General features: G+C 49.6%; 1 protein-coding gene across 6 annotated transcripts in view; it reads right to left on the bottom strand.

The window, feature by feature from the left end:
* LOC146784304 (uncharacterized) overlaps positions 1–12,899 on the bottom strand; it is a 106,464-nt gene that overhangs the window by 93,089 nt on the left and 476 nt on the right. The gene's annotated exons all lie outside the window — the stretch shown is intronic.

Genomic DNA, 12,899 nt, shown 5'->3' with positions numbered 1-12,899 from the left:
ATTCTAGTTTACTATCACACATAAATCCAAGATAACGAGAGTGTGGTGGGGTAGGCTAATCTCACAGTGATCAAAGCCACCAGATTTGTCCAAATTTTCCAGGATCCTCCTAAAATGAGAACCCATGTTCTTCGGGCAGTTCTTTTCCATCCACTAAACTACTTCTTTGATGCAATCAATTAAATTGGACTGTGTCAAAGAAGTATCATTGTCCATATTTATGTTCCTTTGGGTGTCATCTGCGGAGTACACTAGGTCCAACTCAAACGATCCGACTAGACAGGCCAGAGAGGCCACACAGAAATTAAACAGGGTTGAACTTAAGAAGGACTACTGTGGGAAACCACAACCCAATTTAGAATAGAATGAAGTAGGTCACTGAGGATGTTTGAAATATAATCTTATTTTAAGTGGGATTTAATTATAAATTTAGTAACAAGTGGACATGTTCTTGTGCTCTAAAGAACTGTGGAATAGAACGGTTGTTTACCAACTTCCCAGTAAAGAGCATTGGGCATCATCAGCTGCATCCTTACCTAATTTGCAAGAGGGTTCCTAGATAATTTCCACTCCAAAGAAAAGAACTATATTGGATTTTTTGTCCTCCTTTCTCCTCTTGAGAATTGCAACTTAATGGAAATCTCGCTGAGACCACCCTCAGTCGATTGTGGATCAGGGCGTGGAAGGAGGCAACACAATGATCCATACTTTGAAATCCTGCTCCCCTCAGAGGACAGTAATGGGGGGCGAATAGGCTCTTCAGATGGTTCACAACCAATAACTGTCTTCTTTAGTTATAATTCGAATAAGATCCCTAGGGCTAGGATTTCTTCACTACCACTTTTTAAGGATGCAAATGTTAATGAATTAAATGCCTATGTTAACTTTCTAAGTCTATACATAATGAACTAAGGAATGATTTTGAAACATCCGAAGTTGTTCTTGAGGATTCACTTGCTTTTGGTCAACTTTTAATGAAATATGATTCCATCTTTGAGCAGAGGAATTCCCATTTCCTACCTGATGTACACAGTTACCAATTGTAGAGCTCCCCAATTCTAGTATATCTTAGATTCACTCTGTTCTTTCTTCATTGTTGAAATGAAATAATATGCAGCTAATAGTTCAAGTGCAAAAAGAACAATTGATGGACAGAATGTTGAACAATGTGAAACATTCAACCCAGTACAGAGATCTGGGCCTAAATCCATTGCATTTTTGCCATTCCAGTTTAAACCCAGCCATGTGCAAATCTGTCTTGACCATGTTCCCCATGGAACAGTCCAGCCCGAACTGCCAGGCCAAGTCCTCCCAGGACCAGAAAAAAGCATGCTGGGGCCGGTTTCAGTGTTTCACCCCTCATCAGCCAGGCTAGCTTGACTCCAGCAGCATGGAGAGCATGGGACCCACGTCTGGGCATACCCGTCCCACTCGGGGTGACAAATGCAAAAAGAACAATGAATGGACAGAATGTTAAACAATGGCTTGCCAGTTCAGGCTGGACTGTTCCCATGAGGAACAGGGTCAAGACTGATTTGCATATGGCTGGGTCTAAACTGGGGTGGCACAGTGAGCAAAGGAACGATGGATTTAACCCAAATCTCTTGACTGGGGGTGAATGCGTGATTCATTCAGCATTCCGTTCATCATTTGTTTGTGTAACACTTTTTGTACTATGTGGGGTGGACATGCCCATATGTGGGTCCCTTGCTCACTGTGCCACTGGATTCAAGCTAGCCTGGCTGATATGGGGTAATACCCCGAAACCAGTCCCAGGATGCTTGTTTCCGGTCCAGGGAGTACCTGGTTTGGCAGTTTGAGCTGGACTGTTCCCATGAGGAACAGGGTGAAGACTGATTTGCAAATGGCTGGGTCTAAACTGGGGTGGCATGGTGAGCAAAAGAACAATGGCTCTAACTCAGATCTCTTGACTGGGGTGAATGTATTATTCATTCACCTTTCTGTCCATCATTTGTTTGCGTAACGCTGATAGTTCAAGAGCATTCATCGTGAATGTTGAGCTATTACTAATGGATGTTCTTGTAACGGTCTAGGCCTTGATCAAGGTAATCCTGGTTCAGATGTTCATTCGTCCTCAAGGTCTTGTTGTTCAGGTGTTATTGCTCCTCTACAGTGGGTAAATCCTTTACAAATACTCCAGCAACAAATACTGACCCGGAAACCATAATGATCTCAGACACTAGCTTTGAGGATAATTCTGTCTGAATGTTCACTCGTCCCTGAGGTGTCCCACAAAGTAAGATGGTGTGAGTGAATAAAATACTGCGGATAGTCCCTCCTTATTGGGGATGACAAAAATACAGCCTTGTTTAAATATTGATACCGTGAATGTTCTTCAGGAAGCTTTTAGTTAACCTGTTGTTATAATTGAAAATACCCTCAAGTAGGTCATAGCGAAAGGCCAGAAGATGAAAAACATCCTAAAGTTTGTAGAGTTAAGAAGAAAATTGGGAGAAAAATTAGAGTTGCTAAATCGCCTGAGTAAGAGGAAACTCCTGTTGTCGTAGGGTCCTCCACCTTCACAATTCCAATAGAAAACTCTACTGAAATCAATGAGATTGTTTGCAATAATGTATCATCTTCTTGCTGTGTAAAATTTAGAATATAACAAGAAAGGGCATGTTAGTACTGAGTGTTGCTCAGGGGTGTCTGTTCAATTAAGGAAAAGTTCTGTACTGAATCCTAATTCTATTAATTTTTTCCCTATATCAGAGTTTGATTTCACTCACTGAAAGGTTGACTGAGCAAGAACTCCCAACTCCTGAGAATTCCACACGTTTTAAGATTCAACCTGTTTCCTTCTCTTGACACTAGTTTTCCTTTGAGTTGTCAGGCTACTTTAAGTATGCTTTTATGATCTTAGGCTTATTTCTTCACAAGACATCGCTCTGGTAGAATTGAGGCCTTATTCTAATGGGGATCAAGAGGTCTATTAATATTTGTTCACTTCTCTTTTGAATCTATATTGTCCTTAATATTGAAACACAATTAGTCACTTTTTAAAAATGGGCATTGATGTTCTACCAGTGATTGGATCTGGTGCTAATACCGCTCAATGCACTACTTTCTCCAATGCTCATAAATTACATGCATATAGCTGTACTACTCAAACCATGCCTTCTGTCTGGTTGAAATCTTTTGCAGACAATCCGACTGATGCTAATTCTAATGGTCTTAGAGTAGTCAAGGAGAAATTAGGTCCGGAAGTTGTTGAGGATGATGATCTGAAGGATAAAAAATGGTCTTGGCTTCCGAATGCACTCTCTTTCAATTCTTCATCTTAGCTCCTCGTGGAAACATTGTTGCTGGAATGTGGCTGGGTTTCAAACTCTTTTGCACGTGTCTAATTTTTATGCTCTTTTTGACGCTGCATTAGTTTATTGTTTGCCAGAAACGTGGTTACTAAATGATTTTGACTTGTATTAGTATTTTGTTTACTGTTCCCCTGCCCTCTCCTCAATTAGAGGTCGGCCCAGTGGTGGACTGGCTGTTTTGCTGCGATTGTCTTTTGGATTGAAACATTCTCAACCTTTACCTGCTCTCCCTTACGCGATGGTTGTTTACTGCTCCTACATGGGAACTGATGATATAACTCATGACTTTTTACTTTGTAATGTTTATTTAGGTTCTACTGCTATTTTTTCTTTATATTTGTCTACGCTTCAATAGACCCTTTAAAGTTTAGTAGTCAAGTACCCAAAATCAATTTTAGTGGTTTTGGGCGATTTTAATAAAAGAATAAACTGCTTCAGAGTATAGGAATATGGACTTTATGAATTAGATGATTACAGGGGCCTTTCATATCCCTGTTTTCCCAATAAGAATGTTTGTGCTTGTGTGTCTACTTTATTATCATGAGCTCTGGAGTTGAATCTGGCCATGATCAATGGCTGGCTTGATCTCTTGCACTGGTAATTTCTCTTGGCAGAGAGGTTCATGCACATCACTTATTGATTATATTTTATTCAATACTGGCCTTTTTGTGTTGTAACTCATTTTGAAATTCGTCCCAACTATTGGTGTGATCATTCTTAGTATATTGTTACACTAGATCTTTGCCCGGTTTTAAAAGTTCCCTACTTTTGCACTAAGATCTCTTTATGACCACGTATATATTGGGAAATTTGTGCCACAAAGTGTTTTATCGCCTATGTTGAGCGAGGAATTTAAAGCGCTTTCCTTGTCATTGGATGTCACCAAATTTGAGGCATTGCTGTGCTTGCTTCGGGATACCTTTGCACCGAAAATAAAAACTCATATCATAGGCATCTGGGTATCCCTCAGAGGTCAAGAGCTCTCAAATGATCTAAGTTAGAAAGGAATAATAATAAATCAACCCAAGTTGCAAAGTTATGGTTTGAGCTTCAGTCTGCGTTTTCTTCTCATAATATGCTTAAATTCAGGTTTGTAATAGCCAGATATTTGGGCAGAGATCACAGTAAATCACCGACCCCAGTAGACAAAGATCTTTGGCATTGTCATTTTTGTGCTCTGTACGGGTCTTCTTCGACCCCCCAGATTTGTAACTTAGATGTTCAAAAACAGGCATTGGTTTATTTAGATTTTCTTTTGATGAAATTGTCCAAGCCATTCTAACTTAAAAAATAGCTGCGCTCTGGGACCGGTTGGTATGCCCACCTGCTTTTTTTAAACTGCTCCTTATTTATGGGCAGGTATCCTGAAGCCGGTATTTTATCTCTGTTTAAAGACCGAAACAGTGCCCCAGCCTTGGCAAGGTAGTAACATCTTTCCCCTTTATTAAAAAAAGGGATTGAAACCTGCCTATAAACTGCTGCTCCATCGCACTATCAGATGTGATTGGGAAGATGCTCGCCAAATGTTTGTAAAATCATTTAGTCATAGGTGGAGTCTGTTAGGTTACTGCCTATTAAGCAGTCAGGCTCAACCATGGATAACATTTGGTGCTTAAACATGATTGGCAAAAAATATTTAAGGTCAAGTAAAATAAACATTTACGTGGCATTTGTTGATTTCAGCAGTGCTTTCGATTCTGTTGATCGTTCCATTCTTTGGCATAAACTTGTGAGATTGGATATGCCGTCTGAATTATTGTCCCCACTGATCTCCCTTCATTTTGCGAATTGGTCGAGTCCTCCTGGGTTCAGAAAATTAATTGTCAGGTAAAATCCCAGCTGATAATGGCCTTAAGCAAGGTTGCATCTCAAATCCTTTGTTACTTTCCTTATATTTGTCTGATTTTCCAGCTATTTTAAAGCAGGGGGTTAATTTTGCACCTATGTTTGGATCCAGTGACGTTTCTATCCTACGATATGCAGCCGATTAATTTTAAGGTCTCTTACACCAATTGGCTTACAGAAATAATTGGACATTTTTGCATCTTTATTGCATAATCTTACTGTAAATAAAAACTTGGTTTTTAATGGGAAAAATTGAAGGTGGCAAAAGAACATATATGTTTAGGTGTAAACATCTCAAATAATTTGTCTTAGGTCCAACAGAATACCTTTGAGACTGCAAAATCAAAGTCTACAGGAATTGGCCTTTAGCAGTTCTTTAATGCACAAGGAAGGAGGGACGTTTATTCGCTGTTCAAATGTGTATATTGCTAGTGTGGATCCAATTGCTTTATATGGAGTAGAAGCAAGGTCGATTTCTTTGTTTATTTCCATCTCTAACATTGCATCTGTTCTATGGAAGCGCTACCTTGACGCAAGTTTCTGCAGCTCTATTGAAATTATTCGTCTTTAAAAGGGGCTTGATCGGTGTTAGCTTCGTGCCTAATGCCAACGAATTCAACATTTTTTATCAACTATTCAGGAGTCCCGAAAATGAATTGAAAAAAGTAATCCAGCAGTAACTTGCTAGGGACAATAAAAAGACTTACGCCTTTGAAATTGTATATTCTTATTGTTAACAGCAGTTGGCCATAAATAATGATGAGGTGTTATCGAGCCAATCAAGTAGCGCTTTAAAAAGTCTCACTTTAAAAAAAGCAAATAGAAATATTCAGCTTGATTTACAACAGTGTTTAAAAGTAACAAGATTACAGCTGGGTTGTATGTTTGTAAAAAATGGTGAGATGCAATTACATCTCTATGTCCTATTGTACATAGCTTTTATATGAAATTTAGATTTAAGTAAATCTCGTTGGGTGATAATGTGGATTAAGATGGACGGGTTTCCTGTCATCCATGCTGTCATTACTGTGGAGCTGACAAACAGGATTTGAATCATCTACTTTCTTTTTGCCCTGGCCTCTTTTACTTGCAGAAAAAAAATTGTATCCTGTGTTCAAGGTACTCTATAGCAAAGCACGAAGAAGCACTTTTCTTTTTTCTAAACCCTTCTACTGTGAATAATTGTTATAGTTAAATTATGTTTTTGGGGAGCTTCTTGATTTTATTTATAATGTATTTTGTTTGTTTTCATCTTGTTTTATATGGTTTTAATCGCATTAATTTTTAACTCACTGTGTTTATTATTAATTGCTGGGATTTTACGTGTGATCTATGGATGCGCTTTAAGGATTAAATAAATAAAAAAATTGGTTATGTGACACTGTTTCAAAGACTTGCTCTAGAACACAGGTACTCATAGTACGGCCCGCGGGCCGCCAGCGGCCCGGCAAGCCTTCCTTGGCGGCCCGCGGACCTTGCAGACATCGTACCTGTGCTTGTCAGCAAACACCGCCGGATTCAGCAGCGCGGAGCTATGGGGGCTGGGCGATTCTTTTAAAGACCATTCACTTGTTAATGAGGCTTTGTTGCATTTCACCTCTTCTTAGCGCCCCTGCATCTCCCCTCTGATTGAGTGGAGATGCAGGGGCGCTAAGAAGAGGTGAAATGCAACAAAGCCTCATTAACAAGTGAATGGTCTTTTAACCTGTGAAGTACTCGGGTGCTGCTGTGTGTGTCCCGGGAAGCAGTCTCATCTCAGGGTGACACACGCGGGTTGAGGTGACAGAGGGTGACGAGGACTGCAGGGTGTAAGAGCAGCGGGTGAGGTGACAGAGGGAGACAGATGGGGGACACAGAGAGAGGGAGATGGAGGGAGCAAGATGGCGGGAGGGAGACAGTGACAGAGGGAGGGAGACAGAGAGAGAGAGAGAGGGAGACAGAGAGAGAGAGAGAGGGAGACAGAGAGAGAGAGAGAGGGAGACAGAGAGAGAGAGAGAGGGAGACAGAGAGAGAGAGAGAGGGGGGCAGAGAGAGAGAGAGAGGGGGGCAGAGAGAGAGAGAGGGGGGCAGAGTGAGAGAGAGGGGGGCAGAGAGAGAGAGGGGGGCAGAGAGAGAGAGGGGGGCAGAGAGAGAGAGGGGGGCAGAGAGAGAGAGAGGGGGGCAGAGTGAGAGAGAGGGGGGCAGAGTGAGAGAGAGGGGGGCAGAGTGAGAGAGAGGGGGGCAGAGTGAGAGAGAGGGGGGCAGAGTGAGAGAGAGGGGGGCAGAGTGAGAGAGAGGGGGGCAGAGTGAGAGAGAGGGGGGCAGAGTGAGAGAGAGGGGGGCAGAGTGAGAGAGAGGGGGCAGAGTGAGAGAGAGGGGGGCAGAGTGAGAGAGAGGGGGGCAGAGTGAGAGAGAGGGGGGCAGAGTGAGAGAGAGGGGGGCAGAGTGAGAGAGAGGGGGGCAGAGTGAGAGAGAGGGGGGCAGAGTGAGAGAGAGGGGGGCAGAGTGAGAGAGAGGGGGGCAGAGTGAGAGAGAGGGGGGCAGAGTGAGAGAGAGGGGGGCAGAGTGAGAGAGAGGGGGGCAGAGTGAGAGAGAGGGGGGCAGAGTGAGAGAGAGGGGGGCAGAGTGAGAGAGAGGGGGGCAGAGTGAGAGAGAGGGGGGCAGAGTGAGAGAGAGGGGGGCAGAGTGAGAGAGAGGGGGGCAGAGTGAGAGAGAGGGGGGCAGAGTGAGAGAGAGGGGGGCAGAGTGAGAGAGAGGGGGGCAGAGTGAGAGAGAGGGGGGCAGAGTGAGAGAGAGGGGGGCAGAGTGAGAGAGAGGGGGGCAGAGTGAGAGAGAGGGGGGCAGAGTGAGAGAGAGGGGGGCAGAGTGAGAGAGAGGGGGGCAGAGTGAGAGAGAGGGGGGCAGAGTGAGAGAGAGGGGGGCAGAGTGAGAGAGAGGGGGCAGAGTGAGAGAGAGGGGGGGGGCAGAGTGAGAGAGAGGGGGGCAGAGTGAGAGAGAGGGGGCAGAGTGAGAGAGAGGGGGGCAGAGAGAGAGAGAGGGGGGCAGAGTGAGAGAGAGGGGGGCAGAGGAGAGAGAGGGGGGCAGAGAGAGAGAGAGGGGGGCAGAGAAAGAGAGGGGGGCAGAGTGAGAGAGAGGGGGGCAGAGAGAGAGAGAGGGGGGCAGAGAGAGAGAGAGGGGGGCAGAGTGAGAGAGAGGGGGGCAGAGTGAGAGAGAGGGGGCAGAGTGAGAGAGAGGGGGGCAGAGTGAGAGAGAGGGGGGCAGAGTGAGAGAGAGGGGGGCAGAGTGAGAGAGAGGGGGGCAGAGTGAGAGAGAGGGGGGCAGAGTGAGAGAGAGGGGGGCAGAGTGAGAGAGAGGGGGGCAGAGAGAGAGAGGGGGCAGAGTGAGAGAGAGGGGGGCAGAGTGAGAGAGAGGGGGGCAGAGTGAGAGAGAGGGGGGCAGAGTGAGAGAGAGGGGGGCAGAGTGAGAGAGAGGGGGGCAGAGTGAGAGAGAGGGGGGCAGAGTGAGAGAGAGGGGGGCAGAGTGAGAGAGAGGGGGGCAGAGTGAGAGAGAGGGGGCAGAGTGAGAGAGAGGGGGGCAGAGTGAGAGAGCGGGGGGCAGAGTGAGAGAGAGGGGGAGAGAGGGGGGCAGAGTGAGAGAGAGGGGGGCAGAGTGAGAGAGAGGGGGGCAGAGTGAGAGAGAGGGGGGCAGAGTGAGAGAGAGGGGGGCAGAGTGAGAGAGAGGGGGGCAGAGTGAGAGAGAGGGGGGCAGAGTGAGAGAGAGGGGGGCAGAGTGAGAGAGAGGGGGGCAGAGTGAGAGAGAGGGGGGCAGAGTGAGAGAGAGGGGGGCAGAGTGAGAGAGAGGGGGCAGAGTGAGAGAGAGGGGGGCAGAGTGAGAGAGAGGGGGCAGAGTGAGAGAGAGGGGGGCAGAGTGAGAGAGAGGGGGGCAGAGTGAGAGAGAGGGGGGCAGAGTGAGAGAGAGGGGGGCAGAGTGAGAGAGAGGGGGGCAGAGTGAGAGAGAGGGGGGCAGAGTGAGAGAGAGGGGGGCAGAGTGAGAGAGAGGGGGGCAGAGTGAGAGAGAGGGGGGCAGACAGAGAGAGGGGGGCAGACAGAGAGAGGGGGGCAGACAGAGAGAGGGGGGCAGACAGAGAGAGGGGGGCAGACAGAGAGAGGGGGGCAGACAGAGAGAGGGGGGCAGACAGAGAGAGGGGGGCAGACAGAGAGAGGGGGGCAGACAGAGAGAGGGGGGCAGACAGAGAGAGGGGGGCAGACAGAGAGAGGGGGGCAGACAGAGAGAGGGGGCAGACAGAGAGAGGGGGGCAGACAGAGAGAGGGGGGCAGACAGAGAGAGGGGGGCAGACAGAGAGAGGGGGGCAGACAGAGAGAGGGGGGCAGACAGAGAGAGGGGGCAGACAGAGAGAGGGGAAGGGGGGCAGACAGAGAGAGGGGGCAGACAGAGAGAGGGGGGCAGACAGAGAGAGGGGGGCAGACAGAGAGAGGGGGCAGACAGAAAGGGGGGGCAGACAGAGAGAGGGGGGCAGACAGAGAGAGGGGGGCAGACAGAGAGAGGGGGGCAGACAGAGAGAGGGGGGCAGACAGAGAGAGGGGGGCAGACAGAGAGAGGGGAGCAGACAGAGAGAGGGGAGCAGACAGAGAGAGGGGGGCAGACAGAGAGAGGGGGGCAGACAGAGAGAGGGGGGCAGACAGAGAGAGGGGGGCAGACAGAGAGAGGGGGGCAGACAGAGAGAGGGGGCAAGACAGAGAGAGGGGGGCAGACAGAGAGAGGGGGGCAGACAGAGAGAGGGGGGCAGACAGAGAGAGGGGGGCAGACAGAGAGAGGGGGCAGACAGAGAGGGGGGGCAGACAGAGAGGGGGGCAGACAGAGAGGGGGGCACAGAGAGAGGGGGCAGACAGAGAGGGGGGCAGACAGAGAGAGGGGGGCAGACAGAGAGAGGGGGGCAGACAGAGAGAGGGGGCAGACAGAGAGAGGGGGGCAGACAGAGAGAGGGGGGCAGACAGAGAGAGGGGGGCAGACAGAGAGAGGGGGCAGACAGAGAGAGGGGGCAGACAGAGAGAGGGGGGCAGACAGAGAGAGGGGGGCAGACAGAGAGAGGGGGGCAGACAGAGAGAGGGGGGCAGACAGAGAGAGGGGGGCAGACAGAGAGAGGGGGGCAGACAGAGAGAGGGGGGCAGACAGAGAGAGGGGGGCAGACAGAGAGAGAGGGGGGCAGACAGAGAGAGGGGGGCAGACAGAGAGAGAGGGGGGCAGACAGAGAGAGAGGGGGCAGACAGAGAGAGAGGGGGCAGACAGAGAGAGGGGGCAGACAGAGAGAGGGGGCAGACAGAGAGAGGGGGCAGACAGAGAGAGGGGCAGACAGAGAGAGGGGGCAGACAGAGAGAGGGGCAGACAGAGAGAGGGGGCAGACAGAGAGAGGGGGCAGACAGAGAGAGGGGGCAGACAGAGAGAGGGGGCAGACAGAGAGAGGGGGCAGACAGAGAGAGGGGGCAGACAGAGAGAGGGGGCAGACAGAGAGAGGGGGCAGACAGAGAGAGGGGGCAGACAGAGAGAGGGGGCAGACAGAGAGAGGGGGCAGACAGAGAGAGGGGGCAGACAGAGAGAGGGGGCAGACAGAGAGAGGGGGCAGACAGAGAGAGGGGGCAGACAGAGAGAGGGGGCAGACAGAGAGAGGGGGCAGACAGAGAGAGGGGGCAGACAGAGAGAGGGGGCAGACAGAGAGAGGGGGCAGACAGAGAGAGGGGCAGACAGAGAGAGGGGGCAGACAGAGAGAGGGGGCAAGACAGAGAGAGGGGGCAGACAGAGAGAGGGGGCAGACAGAGAGAGGGGGCAGACAGAGAGAGGGGGCAGACAGAGAGAGGGGGCAGACAGAGAGAGGGGGCAGACAGAGAGAGGGGGCAGACAGAGAGAGGGGGCAGACAGAGAGAGGGGGCAGACAGAGAGAGGGGGCAGACAGAGAGAGGGGGCAGACAGAGAGAGGGGGCAGACAGAGAGAGGGGCAGACAGAGAGAGGGGGCAGACAGAGAGAGGGGGCAGACAGAGAGAGGGGGCAGACAGAGAGAGGGGGGCAGACAGAGAGAGGGGGGCAGACAGAGAGAGGGGGCAGACAGAGAGAGGGGGCAGACAGAGAGAGGGGCAGACAGAGAGAGGGGGGCAGACAGAGAGAGGGGGGCAGACAGAGAGAGGGGGGCAGACAGAGAGAGGGGGGCAGACAGAGAGAGGGGGGCAGACAGAGAGAGGGGGGCAGACAGAGAGAGGGGGGCAGACAGAGAGAGGGGGGCAGACAGAGAGAGGGGGGCAGACAGAGAGAGGGGGGCAGACAGAGAGAGGGGGGCAGACAGAGAGAGGGGGGCAGACAGAGAGAGGGGGGCAGACAGAGAGAGGGGGGCAGACAGAGAGAGGGTGGCAGACAGAGAGAGGGTGGCAGACAGAGAGAGGGGGGCAGACAGAGAGAGGGGGGCAGACAGAGAGAGGGAGACAGACAGGGAGACAGACAGACAGGGAGACAGACAGACAGGGAGACAGACAGACAGGGAGACAGACAGACAGGGAGACAGACAGACAGGGAGACAGACAGACAGGGAGACAGACAGACAGGGAGACAGACAGACAGGGAGACAGACAGACAGGGAGACAGACAGACAGGGAGACAGACAGACAGGGAGACAGACAGACAGGGAGACAGACAAGAGAGAGGGAGACAGACAAGAGAGAGGGAGACAGACAAGAGAGAGGGAGACAGACAAGAGAGAGGAAGACAGACAAGAGAGACAGACAGGAGAGAGGGAGACAGACAAGAGAGAGGGAGACAGAAAAGAGAGAGGGAGGGAGAGAGGGGGAGACAAGCTGAGTGAGACAGAGGGAGACAGAGAAAGAGGGAGGGAGAGAGAGTGATAGAGAGAGGGCGGGGGACGGAGAGAGATAGAGAGTAGGAGGGAGAGATAGATAGAGAGAGGGAGGAAGACAGAGAGCGAGAGAGAGAGATAAATAGAGAGGTGTGTATGCCGGGTCTGGTGACTCAGTGGACGAAGGTGTCCGCTGCAGGGGCCTGTGTTCAACCTCATGGGCATAGTTTTTTTTTTGCTCTAGCCCCGCCCCCTCACCCTACTGCACCCGCCCCCACCGGCGCGGCCCTCGGCCATAAACCACACTGTAAATTTCGCCCCCGAGAGAAAGTTTGTGAGTACCCATGCTAGAAGATCTGAAACTGAGCAAGGCAAGCTCTCAGGTGGGTTATTTCTATAGAGAAAGTCATCAGTCTTTAATCTCATCTTCTAAGAAGACTGGAGAACATCAAATTAAATATATGACGGAATTGTTTTTATTTATTTTAAATATCACGATATAAGAGCAACCTAAGCAAGAATCTGAAGTTGGACCTATCAGCTAAGACGTGAGCTAGCCAAAACAGTGGCTGACAGATGAAACGTCTGACAGAAAATCAGTTTTAGGGGCTGGCAATATAGGACTGCCACCTGGCCAGCATTTAATCAGTCTGGCGGGTATTTTCACGTGACGACACATCTTTTGAAAAACCTTAAAATCGGCTATTTTTCTAATTTTAAATAGAAACAGTAAAGGCAACAATAACAAGATGAAAACACTCCGCATGCATGTAATGCTTTTTAGACAAATCTCAAAGGACTGTTGCAGCAAAAAGGGACTAATTGCTAGGCTCCAAAAATAATAAAGATGATTTTCCACAACTTGATGTTCAAATGCAAGCTTGTGGGCCGTCCAGAACCACAT

The sequence above is a fragment of the Triturus cristatus genome, chromosome 11, assembly GCF_964204655.1.
Source record: "Triturus cristatus chromosome 11, aTriCri1.1, whole genome shotgun sequence".
NCBI lineage: Eukaryota > Metazoa > Chordata > Amphibia > Caudata > Salamandridae > Triturus > Triturus cristatus.
The sequence above is the reverse complement of the archived record's forward strand: the minus strand, read 5'-3'. Positions and strand labels throughout refer to the sequence as shown.